General features: G+C 41.5%; 1 protein-coding gene and 1 non-coding gene across 47 annotated transcripts in view; both read left to right on the top strand.

The window, feature by feature from the left end:
- Positions 1 to 26,880, top strand: part of KANK1 (KN motif and ankyrin repeat domains 1) — a 204,038-nt gene that overhangs the window by 142,955 nt on the left and 34,203 nt on the right. For 4 of the 46 annotated variants that reach the window (XM_084987247.1, XM_084987236.1, XM_021064523.2 and 1 more), the window contains exon 1: positions 4,557 to 4,659. The exons of 36 other annotated variants lie outside the window; for them this stretch is intronic. The gene's annotated coding sequence lies outside the window, so the exon portion shown is untranslated. Of the gene's footprint in view, positions 1 to 4,556; positions 4,660 to 8,348; positions 8,666 to 16,038; positions 16,147 to 26,880 lie in introns of those variants that run through there. 6 more of the 46 variants (XM_084987260.1, XM_084987223.1, XM_021064495.2 and 3 more) reach the window with 3 other exon arrangements.
- On the top strand, positions 9,705 to 9,776 carry MIR9823 (microRNA mir-9823). Its single transcript, NR_128508.1, has one exon. It is a non-coding gene; the product is annotated as a microRNA mir-9823 (primary transcript).

The following is a 26,880-nucleotide window of genomic DNA, read 5'->3' as shown; positions in this document are numbered from 1 at the left end:
TCCTCCAGCTCCATTTTTATTTTTAAGGATGTCTCTTTGGCTATTCTGGGTCTTTTGTGCTTCCAAACAAACTTTAAAATATTTTGTTTGAATTCTGTCAAAAATGTCCTTGGTAATGATAGGGATTGCATTGAATCTGTAGATTGCCTTGGGTAGTATAGTCATTTTGATAAGATTGATTCTTCTAATCCAAGAGCATGGTATGTCTTTCCATCTATTTGTGTTATCTTTGATTTCTTTTATCGGTGTCTTATAATTTTCTGAGTATAGGTCTTTTGTTTCTTTAGGTAGGTTTACTCCTAAGTATTTCATTGTTTTGGATGCAGTGGTAAATGAGATTGCTTCCCTAACTTCTCTTTCTCATCTTTCATTGTTAGTATATAGAAATGCAGTCCATTTTTGTATATTAACTTTGTATCCTGCGACTTTGCCAAATTCATTGATGAGCTCTTATAGTTTTCTGGTAGAGTCTTTAGGATTCTCTAGGTATAGTGTCATGTCATCTGCAAATAGTGATAGTTTTACTACTTCCTTTCCAATTTGGATTCTTAACCCCCTATTTCACATGGGAACTTCCAAGACTTGTATTCTAATTCCTACTTTGGTTATGTTAGAGACCTATATAGTATGCATATCTATTCTAATATTGTTTATTAAGATTTTGGAGACACTTGTAGAACAAATGCAGAGAAAATCTGAGACAGTATATGATAGGAAATGACAACCTGTCCAAAATTGTACTCCAAGTGTTCATTACTCTTTTGAGTTACCTGCTGAATAGGATGTTTGTAAGCAGTAATTGTGTGTGGGAATTCTCATGGAGCCCTTGATTCCAAAGTCCTTGCTCTGCTGGCTCTGAGCACTGGATAATGGAGAGAATGTGGGATTGAAGTCAGGAGACCTGAATTAGAGTCCCAGCTCCAGCACTAACCATGAATTATGGGTCAGGACTATTCTTCCATGTGTAAAATATCAGTAAATACACCCACCTGCAGGATTAGAACCAATGAGAGCACCAGAAACATGCATACATGTGCTGCGTAAACTGTATAACAACAGCAGCTGAAAACAAACCTCTGTCGTGGGCTCACCCAGTCCATGCATGACTTTTTCCGTTTTCAGCAATCCCAGCTGCAGACATCATCTCTAGCAAGATGCTATAGCCTCCCTCAGACCAAACCAGATAAACCCAGTAGTTTATTCTGGGACAACTGACCTTACTTACTCTCTTCCTTCTTTTTCCTGTCCTTTCTCCTGTTCAGCTTCTCTGGACATTTATATATTCTGCTCAGGTCTGCTGTCAGGAATAGAATATGAATGACAGTATCTGACATTTAATGAACACTTACTATTACCAAGATGCCTTCCTGCATCGTCATACTTAGTCATCACAGTAATCCTATGAAAGTATCATACGATTATCACCACCACTTTCATCCCTATATGATGGCTCACTAACTTTCCTCAGTGAAGGAGGAAGTCAGGATTATTACTTGCTTGTAATATTTGATAATATCAAATATTTGATAAGAGGAGAGACTGAAACATGGAGAAATTTCTTGAGTGTTGTGGCAGGTTTCAATCTCCTCTGATGCTATGATCTCCCTTCCCTTTCCTGCCCTCAATTCCTACCCACACCCACAGGAAGGGGGCTTGAAGTCCTTGGTGCCTTGGAACCCTTCCGTAGCTCTGCAAGGGTTTAGATACCCCAAGTGCCCCTCATTCCTTTTCCAACTTGACTTCTCCTCAAGTATCACCTTTCTCTTTGTTCCTAAAGTCTGATGATACAGTTAGAACCTTTCTTCCTCACCTGGTGTCTTGCCTAACAGGTCTGAGCACGGAGTCTGAAAGCAAAAGAAAAGCCCTCTGATTTGTGACTTCTGGGGTGTAAGAGTATGAATTGTTATTGCAGACAGGTGTCTGGACCAGGAAAAGGAAGGTTTTTGTTTACTCTAGTCACCGTGACCTCTGTAAGTCTGTAAGTAAATCTGATTAGAGGCTCAGTCATGTAGAATTACTTTAATTTTATATATACATATATGTGTATAAATACATGTGTATATATACAGACATAAATATATACATTATATAATATATATACATATGTAAGATACTTATTAGAGAAAATTTTGTAATATAGAAGTTTAGTATTTTCCAAAAAATAAAGAATTACTGGTACTCCAACCACCCAAAAATAAGTGTTTTGCTAATTTTCCATATATAGCCTTTAAATTTTATATATTTCATGTGGTTGAAATTATACAAATATTCATTTTATATATTTTTTGTCATTCTGTATTATAAAACAAATAGTTGCCCATTGTTTAAAACAAAAAAGCCAATCTCAGTGCAAAACTGTGCAAGTTATAAATATACTTTTTGAAATGTAATTAACAGGAGAGCATTTACAGGCACGGCTTAAGATGGGATAAAGAAGGCTTTATGGCAGCTAACGAAGGCTAATTACTGATCTTTCCCATGAGAAAAAGCTACATTATTTGGATAGTTTAGCAACTAAAGTTTTAAATGTGGAGTAAATTATATGGGTTTTTTTAATTTTCCAAAAATAAAGTATAATGTTAAATATGCTTTTTTAAACTATACTTCCCCTAGATGTATTATGCCCAAAAGGGGTCTCCCTACCCCTCCCTTACTCCCTGAAAAATCACTGCTTTGGGCTCCATTGAACCTGAAAAGCAATCATACCTGATGGTGGAGTCAGGGCCCTGGCACAAGAAACATTTTTCATGGTTTTAGGAATAAGCAGATGCCAAAGAAAATAGGCAAGAAAAGCACCGCCTAATTAAACTGTGCTCTTGGCTGCAAAACATATCTGAAGACTAATCACCACATATTCACATCCCTGTTTAGAATTTAAACTGGGTAAAGGAGCATTCGCAAGTCCTTTTACACTCCGACTTCCCCATTAAGTCCTTCAGCTAGCTTGGGTAAAAGGTACTGATTTTAAAATAAGAACAGTTAGTTAATGCTGTAATTTGTAAAATTTGTTACTATACATTTCAGACATACAAAATATATAAAGGTTATAGTATAAGCACCCATGTACATGCCATCTAAGCTTAAGAAATAAACTTTACTAGTACAGGGCAGATATTACTGAGCACCTGCAACATGCCAAGCACGTTGGGAATAGAGCAGTGAACAACACAGACAAAAATCCCTGCTTTCAAGGATCTTACATTCTAGTGAAGTCAAAGTCTTGTGAACAGAGTATCTAGATAAAATAGAGGTCATTCTTATACCATAAAATTATTCTTTGTTTATTTGAAATTCAAGTTTAATTGGATGTCCCCTATTTTTATTTGCTAAATCTGGCAGCCTTCCCTTTGAACTCCTTCCAGATTGAATCTTCCTTCTTTTTGCCCATCCCCTCATTATCCATTGTTTGTCACCGTTTTATCTTTTTCACAGATCCTTCATCCTGCTTCTGTTAACTCGTCCAGTTTTGTTTTCATTAATTTAAAACATTTTATTATGGTCTTACTAAATAAGAGTGCCCTAATGTCATTTGTTAATGTAGCAAGCATCATAAATTGCTCATAACTCACTGTTCTCTTTTTTTTTATATAGCTATGTAGGAAATAAATTGGGGTCACTGGTTAGGAAAATTGCTGTATTTCTGCAGAATTTAGGGATAGGGATAGTTTGCTTTTTCCCAAGTTTCTGCATCATGTTGTAAACTGGGTGCACTGATTGATACCTCTGTAAACACTAATTAATGTTGTGAAACTTTAATTAGAGCTTAGAGTTTCTTTAGAAGCCAAATTAACAAGTGGGTTATATGTCAGATGGAGATAATAATACCTGTCCTACCTTCTTCACAGGATTGTTGTGAAGAAAATATAAAACAATAACCGTAAAAATGCTTTTTAAGACTGAAAGTGCTGGTCAGATATCAGGGGAAATCACCATCCTTCTTGTTCTGTTGTCTCTATCATGACCTAATAAACACCTGCTCAGGTGTTTTGTGCCAGGCTCTGTTGGATGCTGTGATGTTGGGAAAAGAATTGAATTACTGCCTCGTGTCTGACAGTTAAATGAAATAGATATATGAGCATTAGGGAGTGACTTTTTATGCTTGCCATCACTATTTTATTTCTAATACTTGTCTTTGCTAGTTCATTGTAGTTTTTCCCTCTCTGGCTATTCTTTTTCATAGCCTAAATATACATATATTTTTCCAGACAAATACATCTTTACTCATTTAATATACTTATTGAACTACATTAAATATTTGGTTGTCATTTTAAATTCATATAATAACTTTCATAAAATCTTGTTACCCTTGTCAGTTATTTGGCTACAGGTTTTGTCTCCATGCTGATCTTAAAGGAGGTACAAAGGCCACTGATAAGACCTGGTCAATCAGACAGAGCCAAAGACTCGTGGCAGAGCAGGTAGAAGGCTGCAGTGCAGTGCAGCCCACTCTCTGTTGTGTAAATATTTTTTCTGGGCAGGAGCATTTCTCAAACAGAACTCTGAGCCCACTGCGGTTAGCCTGACAGCAGGAATTACGTGCTGTTTGTCAAGTACAAGACCAGTTTGCACTGACTGGTCTGGCTGGAGCCAGCCTGGTGTTTTCTGAGACCATCTGCAAAGAGGGTCACGGAGCATGGCAGAGGTGGTATGTTCATGATGGTGAGTCTTAGACCTGACCTCTGCATTTGCATTACTGCAAAGGCAGAGGGTGAGCTGATTAGAAACTGGGGCTGCTTTAATTCATGGATACCCGCTGTGACCTTCCAGGGTCTCCTGATGCATTCTGCAAGAGGATTAAATGTGTGTTCCTATTTGTGCTTTGCATTTTCCCATAAGTGCTGTGTTAGTTGGCTAACATAAAAATGTAGGTAAGAGCTAGCAAGGGTCTTTTTGAATTTCTCCTGTTCAACCCCCCTTCCTTACTTGTGGATGGCAGAATACAACTTGCCATCAAGGCTAAGCCTGAGGTCGAATATTGAGTCTTTTTCCTTTGTTCAAGGCATTCTGTTGCCATTAAAATTCAGAAATGTTGTAATTAAACAGATCAAGAAGAAAGTAAATATTTCAGAAAACTGCATAAGACCCAAAAGTAGAATGATTACAAATAACATGACCATCTCAACAGGGTTATTTTTTTTTCTTGGTGTGAATTGTTTCACAGAGCCAAATTAACAAATATATTCTAATTCCATGTATGTGTGTGTGTGTGTATACATATTTATGAATATATAATGTATTTTTAGTATATCATGCAGTTTTATCCTATTATTTGATGTGTTTAATAACTAGATTTAATTAGATTATGCATTTCAACTTTAAATGAAGCTGGTTTATTGAAGGCTAATTTCACACTGAAGTTTATAAATGAAATAGTTTATTTTCTTGCAGTGATGGTGTTTGAGAAGATATTTTTTAAGTAAGAAATATTTACATTTGAATTTCATAACTGTTAAAATGCCAAGACCACCCACAAACAGGAGACCCTGGGTTTTGGAGTCTTGCTTGTCTGGTTAATCAGAACCCCAGAATTCATCCAGCCCCCAAGAGGTTCTGAAGAGTGGCTCACTTGTCAGGGCTTGCCTGTTTTACAAACTTTCAAGGCTTTGGTTTTAACCTGTAGCCAGCTTCGCCTTGTAAGCTTTTTGCTTCAAACCCTGAGCAAGTCCTAATGGGTTAAGCATCAGATTTCAGACGGGCGATTAGCTCTCTAGCTAAGCCCGGGAAGGATGACTTATCTCCCAAGGAGTACCAGCCTACTTGGGTGGAGGGAGGATAGAATCCGGGTTCCCGCGTGTCCCGGATGCTGGGCAAAAATACCCTTCACTTGTCCATTTCTGCCCAAATGCTCTGTGGGTGCCAACAAAAAAGAAAAAGCACAAAATAAAAACTGAACAGGAAGATTTGCTATGTTAGGGACTTAAGCTGTTGCCATCCTTCTGAGACTGCATGGTGAGGCAAAGGACTATAACAGCCCTTCCTGCAAGGGTCTGAACAGTCTGTGCCCTGCTCAGCCTCAGACTTCCATCGTGAGTATTGGCATTTGTTTCTGATTATGCACTTCCCCTCTTTCTGGAAAAACTTTGGGTGGGCTAATAGAGCCCATTAGCTTCCTTCTTCCTGTGTCCCGGATAATTCCTGTTCATCTCCTCTGTGTAATTTCTGAGAAAAGTTTGAATGGGCTTGGAGGAAAATGAGTGACTAAAACTCACAGTCTCTGCTTTGGGAACCTTTTCTATAAAAGGCTGTTTGATTTGATCTGGCATGGAAAATAATTACCATAGTTCTCAAACTCACAAAGATAATACATCCTTGCTCTTTTCTGGCAACATATTTAAAAATGGCCTTGAGTGGATTTTTCTAAAAGTCTGAAAACCTCAAAGAAAGTCCAACCAGGAAATCAGACTTTGATAAGATTCATTCAAACAGTTGTAGAAGTTCTAAGTCAAAAAATAATAATGATAATAAAATAATGATTCTCTCTTTCCTGTCTTGGCTGCCCTGTTAGATATTTCTGGAGTGTGCTGTAACTGATTTACTCATTTCCATATACTTTTGGAAAAGTATGTTCATGTTTTAGGATAAGCCTGGTTCCGCTTTTGGGCTGAAGTTCATTGTGAAGTCTGAAAACAAGAGAAGTGTTTAAAATATGCAGCCCATGTGTATATATAGCATTAGTGATCTCAGCTGGTAGTTCCATATGGACAAGTGATCTCACAACTTAAAAATAAGCATGTAGCTATTTTAAGGAATTTTTTTACAGTGACCAGATTTCTAATTCTAGTAGGTCTTAGAGAAAGCCATAGCTGAAAATTCAGATTAAATAATAGTCTATAACATTCACCAGGCCTTTCTACGTGACAGAATGAATAGCCAAACTATCGACGTGAGAGAGAACTGGGCCAAGAGGCACATTGTTGTATTCATGGGATTTGTTTTTAGCCTGAAAGTTAAATCTTTGTACTCTTACTTTGTCTCGTTTGTGACAAGCCAGATTTTCATGACTCGTCCATGACATTTCTCTCAGCGGGATCAGAGGTTGTGGACATGGCCACATTCTACCATATAAACCTTTATTTAAAGGAGCCGGTACTAGAGTAATAGTTTATGGAAGCAATTTGCTATTAATTGTCACAAGTACCAAGTTTATCTTGGCTCCTTTTTTGTGATTTTAATGATTTGGCACAGTTCTTTCTTGGAGGCATCTTTTGCATTTTGGACATGATCTTTGTTAGATAGAATCAAGTGAAAGGCATGGGATTTTCTGAATTTAGTCTCAATATTTAGCTTAGTTGATGAATTCCATCAGCTTTGCAAATAATTTTGTGAAAACATTGATTCAGCTTATCCTGCCTAATTTCCTTTCCCTTCCCACTTTGTGAGTAGCCTTTTTCTTGAACCAGCTGTTAGGCCAAGGCATTTCAAGTGTTTCTGTTCAGCAAGCACATTTAAGAATCTCCTACAAGACGAGGGGAGAATAGTTCCAGATTAGAAATAGAAAAGATGGAGGGAGTTCTCGTTGTGGTGCAGTGGAAACCAACTAGTAACCATGAGGTTGCAGGTTCGATACCTGGTCTCGATCAGTGGTCAAGGATCCATCATTGCTGTGAGCTGCAGAGTAGGCTGCAGATGCTGCTTGAATTCTGCATTGCTGTGGTTGTGGTGTAGGCCGGCAGCTGTAGCTCTGATTTGACCCCTAGCCTGGGAACCTCCGTGTGCCATGAGTATGGACCTAAGAAGACAGGAAAAAAAAAAAAAGAAAGAAATAGAAAAGATGGAGAGAGAGATGATATTTCTAATAATTCATAAGCTCAACTGTGTAATAGCTTTAAAACATTCGTCATGTACATCATTTCCTACTTTCTTCTAACTAAAAAAAAAAAAAAAAAAGAACAGAAAAAAGTTCACTCTTCCTCTGTTCCCAGTATTCCCCCTCATCTAAGTCACTATACCCATCAAGGGATGGCTGGTTTATTACCTTTTCCATAGTATTTCACATTGATGGACTGGCTTGCTTTATTTAAAGCAGGAGATGTTTTCTGAGGCAGCCCATTTGGCATGTTCCCTCCAACTGGGAGGACAAAAACTTATTTTTCTTCCCATGTCCTGGCAGAGGAGGCAGAAGTACCTGCTGGCTTAATGCTGCAAGTCCCCTAGCTAGTACTCCACCTCTTCAGGTGGTGAGTCAGCCCGATGATGTACTGATTTTTATAGCACAGCAGGGTGGAGACCTGGAAGTCTGGAGGCCAGAAGGGGAGGGAGGGAATGGTTTGCATGTTAAACCATTCTAACAATGCAGCTTACAGGAAAAAATTGCAAAACACTGAAGCCCTTTGCCACCCAATTTTTCCATTAGCACCACGCTTTACACGGCTTTCAGATCTGCCGCGGGGACAGCTGTTTGGCGGTGTGAGGGGAAATGGTCAAATCATAGCAGAAGCTGTGTGGTTGGTTACCTGTCAGCCTGTCCTGTAAGGAATCCCAGCAGACCCCGAGCTTTGCCTTCTACACGCCCATGCGTCTCACACACACATCCAAGGACCTGTGGATTTTCTGAAGGGGGTGCTGGGACGTTATGTGGGCTCTAGAAAACAGCTGATGAAACTAATACCTCCTCAAGATACCAGTTTTAAATGAAGAACCCTAAGACAGGAAAGCTTCCAGAAAGGTAAAGGGGGTTTAGAGCTGGGGGCTTTTCTTCCGGGGCATTTTCATTTGGTTTTCTCTCCTCTGGACACTTTGATGATTAAAAAAAAAAAAAAAAAAGTAGGCTTTCCAAATAGTGGTGAATTTAAATCAGGGTGTGGCTTTCAGACTATCAGAAGGAACCATACAAAATTCGGGAATAATGCAATTCAGTGAGTTCATTCATTCAGTACCTCACTTTTAAAGGGCAAAATAAAAATTTATTTGGTAGCAGGGCAGCTGTTTCCCTTCTTTATGTAAGGACTAAACCTGAGGTTCTGTTGAATTTGGTCTGTTTTTGCCTTATTGTCATTACTTGGTAATTTTTGTTTTGCTGAGGAAGGCTGGCCAGATTAAAGATCATTGAGCTTTCTGTACTTTTGTTATGTTTTCTGTCTCTCCAAACATTTTAGCTTTCACTAACTTTAATCTCTATTTTCTGCTTTTTACTCTGAGCTTTTGTTTTTGGCCTTATTTTGACAGAAATCACAATCTATTTCTATTTTTTCAGTTGTGATGCTTGCTAAAATCATAGTTGGCCTTGCCAGCCCTCCGTGGCTCCAGGTAGTAAGAGATCAGCTCTGTCCCAAGAGTTGTGAAAGAATTGGGGGGCTTCTCCACCACCCCAGCTCCTGCTCCCTAGTTCTACCCGCCCCATCCCCTCTTAGTGGCTCTGCCCAAAGTACTGTTCTCTTGACCTGATGTCTTTCCCATATCTGTTTATATGAGCCCTTCTTATGCAGCAAGTCCTGCTTCCTCTCTTATGTCTTTCAACCAGTGTTCTTAGGTACTGCCAATGGGAATTTGCCCCTTCTTCCAGAGAGCTTTGTATTCTGTTAAATAGTTGCTCTCACTTGCTTTCATGTAAGAGTTGTGGCTGTGTGTCACACTAATCTGTTAAGCTCTGAGGTGTAAAGAGACAGGATTCATGTCATCTTCATCTTGGTATGCCCATCGTGGCTTGTGTAGTATCCAGCATAACCAACAGACTCACTGTTCAATGAACAAATGTTTATAGCACATCTCCTTGGTGCTACCAGAACGTCGGGCATCTGATACAGAGCAAGATACTGGGACAGTACCTGCTTAGGAATCTGTGGGGTTGAATTGAGCCCTGCCAGGGGCTAATCTTAAGTTGTCATACCCTTGGCAATTTTTTTCCCAGCCTGTTCACCTGGATATTTTCCCTACATGAAGAGGTAGCTTTCACTCTGTCACACACACTCACTTGCTTTCTTTTTCCTCTTATCTCACAACCAAGTTGTAGTATCTGTTTTTTCTCTGTCTTTAAGGTAGGCTTAAAATGGTATTGTCTGTTAAACGTCCTAGGTTCTGGAGAGAGGAGACCAGGTACATTGTGGTTAGCCAGGGAGAAGTATTGTCAGAAGCCTTTTGGAAAGTACTTTCTAGCTCCCATGGCCTCTTTGCTCACTTCTCTGCTTATTAACAACCCAAGCAGAGAGAGGAGGTGGAGCTCCAATCAGGTCCCATGCTTTTTATCTGGTTTGGTGAACTGGTGGAAACTGGATGAGAACCCAAGCTGATGCCCTCCAATGCAGGAGCATGGTTGTTGGTCTACCTTCCCTCTCTCCCACAGTTTTTTTGGGGGGATGTCTCTACAGATCTGTCACCCCTTTCAGATGGGAGAAAATAAACTCTTTCTTGTGTCATCACATACAGCCTTTATGGTCTCAGTGGTAATCTCATTTAAAGTTTTAATTCCCTTTGTTTCCTGCCGCAATTCATTCTGTCATTTGGCTTTTTAAAGTGTTGATTTCAAATGTCAGATGAAAATATATTGTGAGAAAGTCTCTAGTGTAATAATCGTGAGAAAACCCAGACCATAAGGAAAGCCCGATGTGTAGAAATTCACTGTGACTCCTTAATGGGAGGGAGCCTTAAATGTGTTTGGGGAAATGCACTTTGTTGAGTAAGATTTAACAAAGAAAGAGGGTTCTTTCTGGCCTTTTAACTTAGGCTCATCCTTCATTAGCCTCCTCTTCCTAATTTCATGCTCCCAACTGGAATCTCACACCCCCGCTGAGGCACGCCCTGAAATTTCATGTTGTGGCCTCTCCTTGGACAGTCTCCCCTAGTATTAAGTTTTAGGTGCAGATCTTCCTAATCCAAGGAGGTAAAGGTGGAGTCACCTTCCAGCACCCAATGCTGTCCACACCTAACATGATGAGAAAGAGCTGTAAGCCCTTGCCCAACCTGTCCTGTCCTTGTAATCCCCTTCCAGTCCTGTCATCCCTTAGGACTGTGAGGGAGGTGGATGGAGAAGGAGCCCTGGTGGTGAGCACAGGAATTGCACCCATTTTTCTCTCTCCCTGCAGTTCTTAGACACCCAGCTTTTGGTGTCACCTTCCATCACAAGTCTGAGAGGAAAGGATTGGTAACCTAGCATGAAGAGGTATTTGAATCCTTTAGGGGTTGAGGGGAAGTCTCAAAACACAGCAGAATAGAGCATACCCTCCATGAGCAGACCAACCTGCTTTCAACCTGTCTCTCTCTCTCTCTCTTTTTTAAGGGGCCACACCAGGCATATGGAAATTCCCAGCCTAGGGGTTGAATTGGAGCTGCAGCTGTGGGCCTATGCCACAGACATAGCAGTGCAAGATCTGAGCCGTGTCTGCCACCTGCACCACAGCTCATGGCAACTCTGTGAGCTGTGGTGTAACCCACTGAATGAGGCCAGGGATCAAACCCACATCCTCATAGATCCCAGTCAGGTTCCTCATCGCTGAGACACCGTGGGAACTCCTCCACCTGTCTCTTTTTAAGATGAAGACATACTGGTAGGGTTTTTGCACATTAAGATTACCTGTGAGAGAAATGGCAGTAGGGATCCTAGGCTATTGTTTTGGCTGTTGTCTTTGTCTTCAATTTGTTTCAACAAGGATTCTAGCAATTTTAAATGGGGAGGGGGGGAGTTAGCCACCTGGAAAATGGGAAAAGGATAGAAACAGGAAAGAAACTGGATCCCAAATACCATGAAGTCCTAGCTTGGTGTCATACTGAGTCTTGAGAGTGTGTCAGTTTTCTTTGACTGACCAACCACCCAAGGTTTTGTTTTAATTTGAATTAATTGCCGAGCTTTTTACATTAGGTAATTTCATACAGAAAATACTAATTTCTTCAGCTTCTCTCAGAAAGTCAGAAGATCTGGATCACTGGGGATCTGGATCAGCTGGAGAGGACAAGTGCCTTCTGGTCTCCCCAAAATCCCTCTGAACCCCTTCTTTTCCATTATTAACCTGAACTCTAAAGGTTTTTGAACTTAAGATCAACACCTTGAGGCCGCTCTTGAACTGCCTAAGGGGCTTCCCCAGTTTGGCTGTCAGTTTCCTTTAAACCAAAATGAAGAACACCCTTAGAGTTGCAGATTTTGCTTGGTTTGGAGCTGAGGTTCTCATCCCTGGATGTGGCATAAACTCACCTGAGAAGCTTTGAAAAATGCTGATGTCCCTGTCCCCACCCCAGGAGATTCTGACTCACTGGGGTTGGAATGGAGGGGGGTGACTCAGCATTTTCGGAAAGAGCCCTAGGTGGTGTGATTGTGCAGCAGGGTGGGGACGTTGTGGCATGGGGATGCTGATCTGGCAGGTCCCAGCCTTGGCATCTTCCCCTTGAATGGCAAAGGTGATGGTAGCACCACCACCCCTCTGGTCCAGTCCTGCCTCAGCTGTAAAATGAGGGCATGGGCTCAGAGTCCTTGACATTTTCATAAAGCTCTTGAAAGGGAAACAAACACTTGGAGTGTGGCTCCTCTGGAGGGAATCACAATGAGTGAATGGGCCCTGAGCACCTGTGGGGCTAGGGGCACAGGGCTAGTTGAGGTGAAGAGGACAGGGCTCCTCTAAGTTTGTAGGGATGTTAGATATGTGCAAAAATCAGACAGAGGGGAGACACGCTGCACTGAGAGCCTGGATGGAAGAGGTGCCCAGAGGAAGGATAAGGGGCAGCTTCCGACAGAACTGTTATTTTATCTGGTCCTTGCAGACTGGAACAATTTTGTCTGCAAAGGTTGAGCGGGGGCACCAGAGGAGAAGAAATGGTGGAAGCAAAAGCACTGAAGTAGCATGCTCTTTCTCCTCCCCATCGTTGAGAAATGTCAGCTCCCTTCCCCTCCCCACCTTTCTTTGAGCTTTAAGGGCTACCTGGAAGAATATACCTGGTGAGCAGTTTTCCATTGCTGTGTAGTATTAACATAGCTGTTGAAAGCAATAGCAGTAGAGCAGCAGCAGCATAGATGACATAAGCTTCATCCCTAAAGTCCAGTAATCATATGTACCTCACAGGGTTGTTTTGAAGATTAAATGCATGAAGCGCTCGGAACAGGACAGTCCCAAAGAATGGTGTGCAGTGGATAGTAGGGAGAGATGGAGGCAAGGAGGCCATTGTGAGACTGATAACTCAGATGTGACTGTGCTGTATCTTTGAGACTGGAAGGGTGTAAAGAAATTGGTACAAGGAGAAGAGGGGCACACTGGGAAAGGAAGGTAAATTCAGGGTATGTCAGGAAATATGCACCTTAAGAAGTCCATAATGTAATTCACTGTTACCACTCACTACATCATTTAACCACTTTATAAAACTTTAATTTCTAGACTAGGGTTTAGGCCAGCTGAGGAAAGCGTCTTGATGGAGTTACCCTGTTGCGTAAGCATCAGGAGAATTGTGGGTTCAGATAGCTTGGTTGCAGTCTCAAAGTCCTGCAGCCCCTGTCCTAGAGAGAAGGACCATGATGCACTGTCCACCAGCCTGGTGTCACAGAAGCCTTTGTTTCCAGACCATTTCTCTTCTCATGGGGAGTCACCTTTCCTATCTACTCCCCACCTATCAGAGGAAAAGCCTTGAGTACATCTTCATCCTCCCAGATCTCATTTGGCAGTAGATTTTGATATAAATTAATGAAGAGTAAAGGCAGACAGGTGTCTTTCTCCTCCCAGTGGGAACCTTTGTGACTGACACTTTACAGGCAGAAGGAGCTCCTGTTTTTACTTCTTCTCTCATCCCAACCCTTGTCATCCTTGATAAAGGACTAGAAATTTATTTGAGTAAATGATTTTTCCTTTAAGATCTTGCCTTCATAGAAGCACACGTAAAAAAGAATTACCGGAGTTCCCGTCGTGTCACAGCAGAAACGAATCCGACTAGGAACTGTGAGGTTGCAGGTTCAATCCCTGGCCTTGCTCAGTGGGTTAAGGATCTGGCGTTGCTGTGACCTGTGTTGTAAGTTGCAGACATGGCTCGGATCCTGCGTTGCTGTGGCTGTGGCATAGGCTGGCAGTTGTAGCTCCAATTTGACTCCTAGCCTGGGATCCTCCATATGCTGCGGGTACGGCCCTAAAAATCAAAAAAAAAAAAAAAAAATACCTTCAACTGCTTTACAGAATAAGCTATATAGTCTTACCAGAACACAATTTTATAAAATATATTTGTTGTACTTTTTATCAGGATTAAGGAACACTACATTCATATGCTTTCCTCACTTTAATCATTAAGAACAAGTCTTTTGATATTGATATTTGGTTCGCAATATCATAATAGGGCTAAATAATAACCAGAATTTTTTTGAATATACAGAGAAAAGAATTTCTCCCTTGAAAGCAAATGATAAAAGAAGCTCAATGGAATTTTTAGAATGATGGATGTTTTCTAAAAGTGGATTGTGGATGCACAGCTGTAGACATTAAAACTGTACACTTAAAATGAGTATATTTTATGGTACCTAAATATCTCCATAAAGGTTTTTTTTTTAATCCCCAAACAAGGGAAAAAACATTCTAACTCAGATCTCTTATCTAATGTAGGTGGTAGTGAGTAAATTATTTGGAATTTTTCAAACTCTGTATCTCACTTGAGAAAGTGAAGTTTTTGGCACTTCAGATTAGTTTGTTACTTCCCTTTGAATCAGTTTATTTATGGAGTTCCCTTTGTGGTACAGCAGAAATGAATCTGACTAGGAACCATGAAGTTGCAGGTTCAATCCCTGGGATCCAGTGTTTCTGTGAGCTGTAGCTTAGGTCAAAGATGCAGCTCAGATCCCACATTGCTGTGGCTGTGGTGTAGGCCAGCAGCTATAGCTCCAGTTAGACCCCTAGCCTGGGAATTTCCATATGCCGTGGGTGCAGCCCTAAAAAAAAAAAAAAAAAAAAAAAAAAAAGCAGTTTATTTCTTTGGTATAAAACAAGCCCCAAAGAATTCCACATTGTCTTGACAATTTAATCATGTAGCTTCACATAGGAAAATGTCTGTTTCAAAGATAGTTCCTTCTAAAGCATTCAGCGGTGTAGAGTAGAGGACAAAATGAAAAGGTAAGTGGAGCGAGGCAGGGCATATGCCAGCACTAAGGCGAACTAGTCAGACTCTACAAAACCAGGGGATTCTTAGGAAACGCTGCTGCTTTCCATGTAGCTGTCCCTTGTTTGAAATTTTACAAAGCAGGCCATTTAAAGTTATCCCTAATCTTTGTTAATCTCCATTTTACTGTTTAAAACTGGCTTTGCTTGTTTGCCCTGTAGATAAGAATTCAATAAATCTTGTTCCACTGGAGTCAGTCACATCTACCCAATATATTCCCCACAGGAGAAGAACAGGTTTTACAGAACCTTTTTTTCCTCCTCTTGTTTTAGGTGAAAAATTAAAACCATTAGAGGGACATATCATTGTTACTAAATTTTTAAAATAGAAGCATAAAGTTGCTCAAAGATGTTATCCCTCTAAAACAGAATGCACTTGTTTGGGAGCTAATTCTGTGTTTTTGAAAGTCACATGATCTACTTGGGATAAAATGTTTAAGGAACTCTGGGAAGAAGGAAAAAAAAAAAGGTTTGGGTCTGTGGTTTACAAATGGGAGTGTTTTTAGCCTTCAAATTACATGTTGCAGTAAATAAGAAGAAACCAAGAAAAGGAATCACTCGCCTCTGGCCCAGCATAACACTGAATCATTTCCTTCGTAGGTCATCCCTGTGCTATGGCTCAGAGTGTAACAGGGAGCTTTTCTCAGCCAGCAGTGGAGGGTTTGGGGGAGCAAAGAAGTCAGCAGGAAGAATAAGGAAACATTTGCTCCCTCTCTGTGTTCTTCCTAGAATTAGCAGGTTTACAGCTGCATTTCTAGGTTAGCATTTCATGTGTCTAAGAAATCTGGGCATAGATTGTTTGAGAAACTGGGTCTAGGGGAGGTCTGTCTTCACCTCCGTGTTAAGATCCTTTCTAGCAGTTTCATTCTCCGTAGTTTTTGCTGTCTCATTGACCCCGCCAAGAGTCCTGGAATTAAACTCCTGTGGCCAGCAGGCCGTTAGTTGGTCAGGAAATTCCAAATGGGTATAAATAAATGCTCTGCAGCAGCTCCTGGGCTCTTTGCCTGCGAATGTGTGCAGGCCCTTTAATGCTGCGGGAAGCGGGCCGAGACTTGGCTTCCTGCTCGCTGAAAATCACAGTTATTTTGTTTCTGGGTGGGTAAGTAAGAAAGCCCAAAAAAAGAAAAATAGATGAGAGTGTGACGTTTGGGTGGGGGTGGCGAAATATAAACTCAAGCTCTGTATGTTATGAAAAATATTTGCTTTTCTTACAGGCTGGAAAGAATAACTCAGTCCTGGATTTTTGGTTCAGTGACAGTTTCAGCTTTAGTTGTGACTCTAGCATAAAGACGTCATTGTCGAGGGAGCGAGAGGTTGTATGTATATGCTAAAGTTTGAGTTTTCGAGTTTATGGCTCTCTTAAATCCCAGAATCTCCTTTCTTGTTGGTAAATCCATTTTTGGTCATTTGTTTGCAGCTCTGTTTTTCTAACTGGGGAGCTGCTCAGTGTGCCTAAAAGCCAGTTTCTTTTTCTTAAGTAAATACTGTAAAGCAAAATCAGGCCTGGGATTCATACGATTACTATAGCCCCCCACCCTCACCCAAAAGAAAAAAATCCTGTAATGTTTTGTTAGAAGAGCCCTTTCTGTCCCAAAGTCCTAGCTTATGCTACTTCTCTGCTTTTCACAAAATAACCCTTTGAACTGGCATATTTCCTATGCACACTTAGAGCAACTGTTATTTTTTGAGGAAGGTTTGGAAAACAGCATTTAGTCCCCGAGCTAGTTCCCTTCTGTGCATGCCTGACACATTTAGGCTCTCGTTCAGCATTCAGTCTTTAAATTAGACGGGACAGGGGGAGTTCCCATCGTGGTGCAGTGGTTAACGAATCCGACTAGGAACCATGAGGTTGCCCTTGCTCAGTGGGTTAACGATCCGGCGTTGCCGTGAGCTGTGGTGTAGGTTGCAGACGAGGCTCGGATCCCGCGTTGCTGTGGCTCTGGTGTAGGCCGGTGGCTACAGCTCCGATTCGACCCCTAGCCTGGGAACCTCCATATGCCGCGGGAGCGGCCCAAAGAAATAGCAAAAAGACAAAAACAAAAAAACAAACAAAAAAAATTAGACGGGACATTAGAAAGCGGCAACACCGAGGTTGGTGAGAGCCAGTGCTGAACTGCCCGTGGGGTCTTGACTGTTATAAGACAGATTTCGGGTAGAGTCGCTGCATCTTACAGTTGACACTGAGGGCTGGAGAAGAGGGTCACTGTGTGATCCCCGGGCCTCTGTAATGTCACATGTCTCCTTACTACAGTGTGGCCTTTATTAAGACATCGCCCATTCCACTCCCAGGAACTGCAGCCCTTTCCACTGCCTCCTCTCTCACCGCTCTCCCGAAGCTTGGCTTCCGGACACCTAAGACCTGCCCAGGGTGGGACTGATGTATCGTAGAGGGAGGCTGCATTTGGGGATGTTCGTTTGTGCCATTTGTTATGATGAAGCTGGAACGTGCTGCCACATGGAGTGGGCAGAGAAAGCAAGGCCCAGGTTCTGTCTGCTGGAGCTCATCTGATCTGACAGCTCCTCCAATTAATTTGTTTCTTCACTGATCACATAGCATGTGATGTTATGAAATTTTGTGTGAAATGTAGTGGAAGAGTCATAGTCTGGATACACTCTTTGGAAATCATCGAGTGCCACCAACCCCCTCATTTTATGTGTACAAACCTTGTCTCTGGGTGTGTGATTCTAGACCCTTGCTGCCTGTTGCATGACTGTGAAGTAGGAAATATTTATGGTTGCTGTACTTGTTTTAGAGAAAGTTACACTGTCCCCCCAGTTTAGGCAAACCATTCTGGATGGCTGCATGGAAATGCATTCAGTGGCTCTAAAGCACACGTCTCTGCACAGTATGTTAAAGAAAGCTCCACTCTTGGGAATTCTGTTGTTGTTCAGCGGGTTACAAACCTGACTAATATTCATGAGGATGTGGGTTTGATCCCTGCCCTGGCTCTGTGGGTTAAGGATCCGCTGTTGTCGTGAGCAGTGGTGTAGGTCAGAGACATGGCTTGGATCCCACGTTGCTGTGACCGTGGCATAGGCCTGCAGCTGTAGCTTTGACTCGATCCATAGCCTGGGAACTGTCATATGCTGCAGGTGCAGCCATAAAAAGAAAAAAAGAAAGCTCCACTCATGCACTTCAGTAGAGGTAGAAGGATGAGATTGTTCAGACTGATCAGTGCCCACCTTTGTCCTCTCATTGTGAGAAGGATATATTTTAACTTGGTCGTAATATACTTTTAAAGATTGGGGATGTCTCTCTGCTTTTGCTTTTGTTCTATTTTACCTCCTTCCTATGCATAACTGATACCGGACTAGGGCTTCTTGTACACAGAACCAGCACCTGTACTCGACTCACCTGAGCCCCAGGGTACACACACATACCCCTGTATGTCCCTTGCCAGCCTGGCCAGCATCATCCTCATCCAGCAGATGCCAAAATCTCAAGAATTTAGCAAACTTAAGTTTGATTTTTTTTTTCTTGTGTCATTCTTTAGGGCCAAACCCGAGGCATGGCATATGGAGGTTCCCAGGCTAGGAGTCCATTCGGAGCTGTAGCTGCCAGCCTACACCACAGTCACAGCAACGCCAGATCCTTAACCCACTGAGCAAGGCCAGGGATCAAACCCACATCCTCATGGATACTAGTTGGGTTTGTCAACCACTGAGCCATGACAGGAACGCCTAAAATTGTTGAAGACTTTTAATGCCACAGAAAGGAACTTCTGGACTTTATTTTCTATAATGGGGCTCCTGGCAACCAACATGCAAGATTAATAACTGAGAAGTTCTACAGGTTTCCAGGGATACTTCAAACAAATGTAAAATTCCTCAAAGAATATGTCATATTGGAGAGCAGAGACATTACCCCTGATAAAAAGCAGGCCACTTTATTTGCATAGGAGCAACAGTGGAGTGTTGGCTGTGCTCCCTGGTGACTGGCTGACTGCTCTCATATACCCCAGAGACACTGGTGGCTCATGTAAAGGAGTGTTATTATCATCTATATCTATATAATGTATTTTGAAATAACCTTATTTTTTAATTTGTTTTATTTTTTATTTTTTTATTTTTGTCTTTTTGTCTTTTTTTCAGGGCCGTACTCGCAACATATGGAGGTTCCCAGGCTAGGGGTCTAATCGGAGCTCTAGCCGCTAGCCTATGCCAGAGCCACAGCACCGCAGGATCTGAGCCACATCTGTGACCTACACCATAGTTCACGGCAATGCCGGATCCTTAACCCACTGAGCAAGGCCAGGGATTGAACTCTCACAACGTCATGGTTCCTAGATGGATTCGTTAACCACTGAGCCATGACGGGAATCCCAGTAATTTTAAATGTAGAATAATTTACAAAAGAACTTTCATTCCTGCTTTAGATTCCCCAGGGGTTAATATTTTACCATAGTTGCTCTGTCTCTTTCTGCATGAGTGTGTGCGTGTGTGTGTGTGTGGAGACACGCATTTGTCATGTGTCTTTGGTCTCCTTCAATCTGGAACAGTTCTCAGCCTTTCCTTTCTTTGATTACATTAATAGTTTTAAAAAGAGGGACCCATCATTCTGTAGGATATCTTTCAGGTAGGATCAATTGACATTCTCAGATTCAGGCCAAGCCTTCTAGGCAGAAACCCCACATAGATAATTCCGTGCTCTTCTCAGGGCATGACCTCAGGGGCATTTGATGGTAGCCTTGACCACCTGGTCCCCACAGTTCTTGGTCAGCTTTCTGCACTGCAGCATCACCATTTTTATCTTTGTGACTGATAAGTATTTGGTGGGAGGTATTCTGATGACACACCTACTAAAGAACACTCTTCCTGTTCTTTAGTAGGAAGTCTCTGCACACTAGGCTTAGCATCCATTGATGATTCCTGCCTGAATCAACTACTGTTATGATAGTTGTTAAATGATGATTTTCTAGATCCATAATTCTTTCTTTCTTTATTGAAATAAAAATTGATACTCTCCTGTATTTCTTTTTTTTTAATTTTATTGGAGTATACTTTACTTACAAAATTGTGTTAGTTTCAGGTGTACAGAAAAGTAAATGTTATACATATACATATATCCATTCTCCTGTATATTTCTTATAGCATTGTAGACTCACAAATACCTGATTTTATTCAGTAGATTTTAATCTGCTAGTAACATTAATCATATTATTTTGATGCCCTAAGTTATCCTAGGTTTGGACAGTGGAACCCAGAAGAGAGTTTTTGAGCCACATAGACCCCTCACCCTGTTCTTAAATAGCTAATCTAATATGTGCTGACAACTTAGGTGAATAACTTGTAGGTAGTACCTAGTATCTGAGTTCTAGATGTTGTATGCACCTTAGGCAATAGGGGTCACCTGAGCAAGATTTTTGTCAGGCAGACGGACAGAAACACTCAGGTGACGAGAGGCATGCCCATCTGAAATTCAGCTTGTCAGAGACCATGTAATGGGTCAAAGTCTTGAATTTCCAGAGTGTGTTGCTTATGTTCTCCCAGACCATATCCCCTGCCTTATTTAGTCTTCCCTTGGGTGACTCAGCCCTGGTCAGCATGGGCAGAGAAATAGGGGCTGGGAGCACTAAGGGTTGGCAATGGCACGCCACCCGTCTTTCCCTCTCTTGTCCACAGATACTTGCTGAGCTGCCAGGGTCAACATTGTCCTTGTTTCACAGACATTTTCAGTCCCTGCCATATCCATTCTAGTTTCAAGTAGGGAGCATGTTTGCACTCTGCGTCTCAACTTGCTAAACCAGAATCGGCACTCTTCTAAAATCTCCTCTCTTCTTTCTTCCTGTCCTCACTCATGCCACACCTGTCCCTCCCAGATTAGATTTATCATACTTTAATGACCTTCTGCAAAGGAAATCCCTTCATTTTTCTCTGCAGTGAGTCATCCATTGGTTTAAAGAAAAATATTTTCCTTTTTTTTTCCCTTTTTTTTCTTTTCTTTTCTTTTCTTTTTTTTTTTTTTTTTGCAGAATGAGGTCATGGATAGAGCCCCAGAGGATGAGTACAAAAACCCCCAGTCTCTACCTCAGCCCAGAGGAGCTGAGATGTGGCCTTCTCAGTTTCCTCCTGATCAGTTTAAGGGGAAGATGTAGGCCACAGGCAGCCCCCAAATGCAAGCAGGCTCTAAGTTCTGGTGGTTTTAGCACTGTTTTGGTGCTTATTGTCTAGCTGAGGTAATAAAACTCACACGATGCAAAGGAATGTGCAGTACCACAAGAAAAATTTGAGGGGGGCTAGAACAATGCATGGAAAACGTAATGGAGGACGCTGAAGAGAATGTTAATACATGCTCCGGTATCCAGCCAGAACAGTCTTGCTGAGATGCAAATCTCACCATTTCACTCCCGTGTTTAAACTCCTGAATAGCTGCTTGCTGATGCATTTGAGAACCACAAACCTGATTCCCAGGGCTTGTGTGACTGGGGCTTGGACCCCTCTCTGCCTCACTTTAGGTTTTCTTTATCACTTAAAGTTCTTTTCAGCTCCTAAAAGTGACAGGTTTTGCCTATCCTGTTTTTTTCTGCCTAGAATTTCTCCCATCCCAGTCTCCCCACCAAACACCCTCCTCTATACACATAGACACACACACACACCTGTCCCACTAGACTCCTCAAATGCAGAACCCTGCGAGGACATGCCCTACGAACTGGGGTCCCTGCTCTGTCCTAGTATACCTCCTGTATTTTATTCGCACAGCACTTAGCACAGTTGTCATTTATTTATGCCTCCTTTGTCTCCTGTAGTTCACAAGTGTTTTTACCCAGGTAGGATCTCTTTCCATTTTGCTTTGCTCCCAGCAGTTTTTGCCACATGGTATGTTGCTAATAAATACTTACTGAATGAAAGAATAAATCCATCTTTCAGTCTGACAATTGCACCTTCCCTAGGTCACCATTTCCTCTCTGGGGAGTGGGAACAGAAAGACCTAGAATGTGGGGCCAGTATGAAAAGCATCAGTGATGGGAGACAGTGGGAGGCAGAGGGGTGGTGTGTAGACTGATGTCTTTGGGGACGTTAAAAAAGCAGAGATAAAATCAGCTGTGAGAGGAAATCTGAAGATTTAGGGAGAGAAGCCAAAAGGTGTTACGAAGAGTTTCGGATATGAGAAACACCGTATTGTAACTTAGCCACATAAACAAACCAAGCCTATAAAATTGAGTTATGCTTCATATGACGTGTCAGTTGTCCTGGTATTTCCCATGAACCTCTGGCATGGACTTTTGCTTTCTTTCATGTTGTCATTTTATTTGCACAAAGTATTTGGGTAGCTATTTAAAACAGCTGCAACCTGAAAAGAAGTCTAGGTGAAATTGGATGGGTAGTATAAACTCCACAAACCAGGCCTTGTAGAACAGGCCTTAACATCTCAGAGCTGCTCATCTTTTGAATGAATGATTGGATGGATTTCTTAGCTGGGAGGGGGAAAGAGCAGGTTTAAAAATAACTCTTTGGTAAATGAAAGAGCGAGAGAAAAGTCTCATCTCCTATACATTCTTGGAAAACACACAGTTATCCTTTTGATGGTGTGTTCTCTAACACATGGGTTTCCCATGTAGATTTGGTATAGGCACTCCTTGGGTCTCAGTCTTAATGCATAGTGTCTTCAGGAGAACTTTCCTGTCAAACCTGTTCAGAAGGACCTGTTCCACTTGATTGTCTTCTTCATCCCCTGCTCCATGCCGGGAAAAGTTGATTTGCTAACTCACTTTCATACTCTGAGTAATTAACTTCATGAGAACTAATCTCTCCTGAAGTTCATCTCTGAGTTGATCCTACTGCTTTTCTTCCCTGCCTGTCAGCCATGGCTGATGTTGACTCTTTTAAACTGCTTCTAACAGCAGGATGCTTCTTGTGCTCTGCCGCTTTTAAATATGGGAATCTGTGTTTAATTATGTGTTTCTTGGGGTCTGCCTCAGTTCTTCCAGCAAAATCTTCGTGCTTCATATGAGAGGGGACAGTGCAGTAATGGGAATCAGAGTTTCTCAGTTTCAATAGTCAGGTAGACTATCTGGTGAAGAGAAACACATGAAGTATGTGTAGAAGTCGTGGCACATGAGCACAGTTATTTTTCATGGCGCCATTAGTCAGTAATTGGCCTAGAGTATGCAGTAGTAAAACCAGAACAAAGAGGTCATTGTATCCTAATTAATAGGGTAATAATATCAAAATTTTGCCCACTTAAAAGTCCACCAGGACACATTATTTCAGAAACTTGCAGTGTTTTTTGCTCATATTAAAGAATGCCTCACTCTGGTAGGGGTTGTAGAAAGGTATTTAGTGTTTTCTGACTCAAAAGTGGCATGTTTATCACCTGTTACTTATGCATGATGCTGTGGTCCTACTGAGAATCAGAAGACTTGAAGACCACAGCTTACATGGCCAAATTCTCAGTTGTTATATCTGTAGCTTTACTTAGCTCACTGTCTTTAGCATAGGTAGCCTCTACCTGAATACCACAGTCTGCCGTCAGTATCCACGGGGCATTGCTTCCAGGACCCCCAGGGATATCAAAATCCGTGGATACTCAAGTCCCTTATATAAAATGACATAAGTACAGTTGACCCTCTGTATCTGTGGGTTCTGCGTCTGCAGATACAGAGGGCCAGCTGTATTGACATTTCAGACTGGATAATTCTTTGTTGGGGAAGCTGAGACCGTGCTGTGTGCATTGTAGGATGCCGAGCAGCATCCCTGGCCTCTGCCCACTAGATGCCAGTAGCACCCCTTCTTCTAGTCATGATAACCAAAAATGTCCCCAGACTTTGCCAAATATCCCCTGAGGGCAAAATCACCCTCAGGTGAGAAGCAACACTAGCAGGTTAGTATTCCCAGACTAGTTTCTTACTATCTAATCTTCTATCTCCTGGCCAGTACATTAATTTTTTTTATTTCTCCAAACCAAATATTATTGGGACATCAAGTTGTTTCCTTGAAAAGTTAAAAACCATATAATATTTTATAAATCTAAATGAAATGGTCTTTGAAATATCCACATCTCCATTTCACTTTGTTAATGCAGCAAAATTATAAGGAAAATTTCAGATTGTTCACTAGCATTGTCACAGAGCATTTGTTTTTTGTTTCGTTTTGCCTTTTAGGGCTGCACCCACAGCATATGGAAATTTCCAGGCTAAGGGTCAAGCCAGAGCTGTAGCTGCTGGCCTACACCACAGGCATAGCCACAGCAACCTGGGATCCTAGCTGAGTCTGTGACCTATACCACAGCTCACGACAATGCCGGATCCTTAGCCCACGGAGAGAGGCCAGGAATCAAACCTGCATTCTCATGGATCCTAGTTGGGTTAATTACCACTGAGCCACCACAGGAACTCCACAGAGCACTTGTTTTATATGTTGCAAATATACAAATAAAGAGTAGAATCACTGTCACTTTGTTGATTTCAGCTTTTCCCCAAACCCATGGGAATTTGGTCTGGGCTTGGGTTATCTCTAGTAGTGCTGTCACATTTGGTGTTTGGTTACCCCAAATTGCAAACTGTACAAACCTGGTTGCAGAAGAGGAGAGGGAAGAGGGACTCTGACCCCTGATGTTCAGGAAGTAGGTTGGCCCAGAGATGATAGCAACCTGTGAAGCCATGTGGACCACTGTTAGAAGCTTGTCCCCTCAGCTTGAACACTGGTATAAATTCTGGGAGTTCTACCTCTTTGCTTCACTTCTGCCTTGCGTTTTATTTATTGTTCCATGCACAACTCACTCCCCACCCCTGTCCCCATAGACTGTGAGTGTTGTGGGAACAGCAGCTTTGTCTCCTTTGTTCACAATGCGTCTCCAGCTCCTAGTATGGTATCTAGAAAATAGTAAGTAAAGGGGGTCAGGGAGGAAGAGAAGGTATTAGTAAGATTGTTTTTTATTTTTATTTTTTGGGCCACACCCATGGCATATGGAAGTTCCCAGGCTGTGGGTCAAATCAAAACTACACCTGCGGGCCTATGCCACAGCAATGCCAGATCTGATCCGTGTCTGTGATCACCACACACACTTCACGCCAACGCCTGCGCCTTAACCCACTGAGCAGGGCCAGGGGTTGAACCCACAACCTCATGGATATTATTTGGGTTTGTTACTGCTGAACCACAGTGGGAACTCCCATAAGATTGTTTTTCAAAAATCAGTATTGATTATAAATATACATTAAATATAGGAATAATTTTTTAATTTGGTCTTCACGTCACACTTGGGTTTTATTACATTTTAACTTGTCCCCTTAAATTTACTCTCTTTCTCTACCTCGGTCTAATCTGCACACAGCTGTCAAGATGATCCTTGTTGAGCCTCTTAGCCACAAGCACAGGACCTGCATGCAGTCTGTCAGTGACTAAGTGGACGAGATTCTTCTGTTCCAGGACCCAGTCTGGTGCCCTCTTCTGTCCCCAGTCATCCTCCTTCTCCTAACCTTGTCTTTCCTTGAGCTGCACCAGCAGGCTCTGCCCTCACTCTTCTCCACCATCTACCTCTCTTTCCATTTCACTCTGTGATCACTTACCTTGTCTTCAAACTTCATCTCCTGGTTAACTCCATCCTTTTTTGATCATTTATTCATATACCATCAGATTATTCTTGTCAATAATATGCTTTTGTAGCTGACCCAAATTAGTGTTACGATTAGGGTGTTTGGCATTTATTTCATAGCTAGACTGTACCTCATTTTATTTCTTATAAATTCTTCCTCCTACTCTTTCCACTGACTAGGACCATTTTCTGCACCCAATTAAGCTTTCAATAAATGCTATATAATGAAGGTAGAGGTGGTGCCAGGAACAATCTCTACCACTGGATTTCCAGACATTCAGAAAATTCTTGTAAACACCAGGGACAGCCCTCTGATTCCAGACTATTTCATTGAGAGCTGTTACTTTCCAGATTCCAGTTGCAGATATAACCAGTGGATTTTGGCTTTGTATAAGCAGGCATAGCTCTTTAGTCCAAAAAGGCCTTTTAGGCAGTTAAGAGTCTCCTTTATAAGACACTTAAAGATTTTTTTAACTATTGTTTTTATGCTTCCTTAAGTATTCTCGAATTTATCAACTTTTTTTGTAATAAAAAGGTTTTAATGTAACATGTCCTTGTTATCATTAAACATTTTTCTTTGCAAGATCTGGTCGTAATATTTTTTGTTGGGGAGAAGACGACACTGGGAAAAGAGTGGTGTATCTATTAGAATTCAGTTGAGCTCCAAGTAACAGAGACCCAAAATAAACATTAGCTAAGCAAAACAGAAGTTTCTCTCTTATTTACACAGATATGTAGAAGTAGGCTTTCCAGGAATAGTGTAATTCTCTGATCCACAAAGCTGTTAGAGTTCCAGGTTCCTTCTAATATCTGTTCCTCCATCCTTAAGTGTGATTCCACAGTCCAAGATAGCAGCTCGTGTTCCAGTCATCACATCTGTATTCCAGGCAGCAGGATGGAGGAAGGAACAAGCAAGAAAGGATGTCAAACAACTATTCCTGTCTTTTAAGGGAGGGGGTTGCTGCATGACATATCTGCTTATGGCTATACAAAAGCAAAGTAGGCTGGGAAGATATGGTGTTTATATTTGCCAAGTTAAATATAGGGAGTTCTATGCGTGTGGAGGAACATGGTAACATATACTGAGGAACATATAGTTGTTATGGCTGCCTCATCCATCTCCCTGTCAAATAAGCTTTCTTGGAGTTTATTTCAGTACATTCTTTTTTCTTGCAAAACAGTGACTTCCTGTAATCCTATTTTTTAAAGATGAATGTCTACATATTGTAAAATTTATAAAAATGTGAAGAACATTAAAATCACCTATTATGTAATATAAAGATAATCACTGAAATAGCA

The sequence above is a fragment of the Sus scrofa genome, chromosome 1 (genome assembly GCF_054392235.1).
Source record: "Sus scrofa isolate SSC_HxYL_T2T_F1_AM1 chromosome 1, Sscrofa_HxYL_maternal_Yorkshire_Landrace_v2.0, whole genome shotgun sequence".
Lineage (NCBI taxonomy): Eukaryota > Metazoa > Chordata > Mammalia > Artiodactyla > Suidae > Sus > Sus scrofa.
The sequence above is the reverse complement of the archived record's forward strand: the minus strand, read 5'-3'. Positions and strand labels throughout refer to the sequence as shown.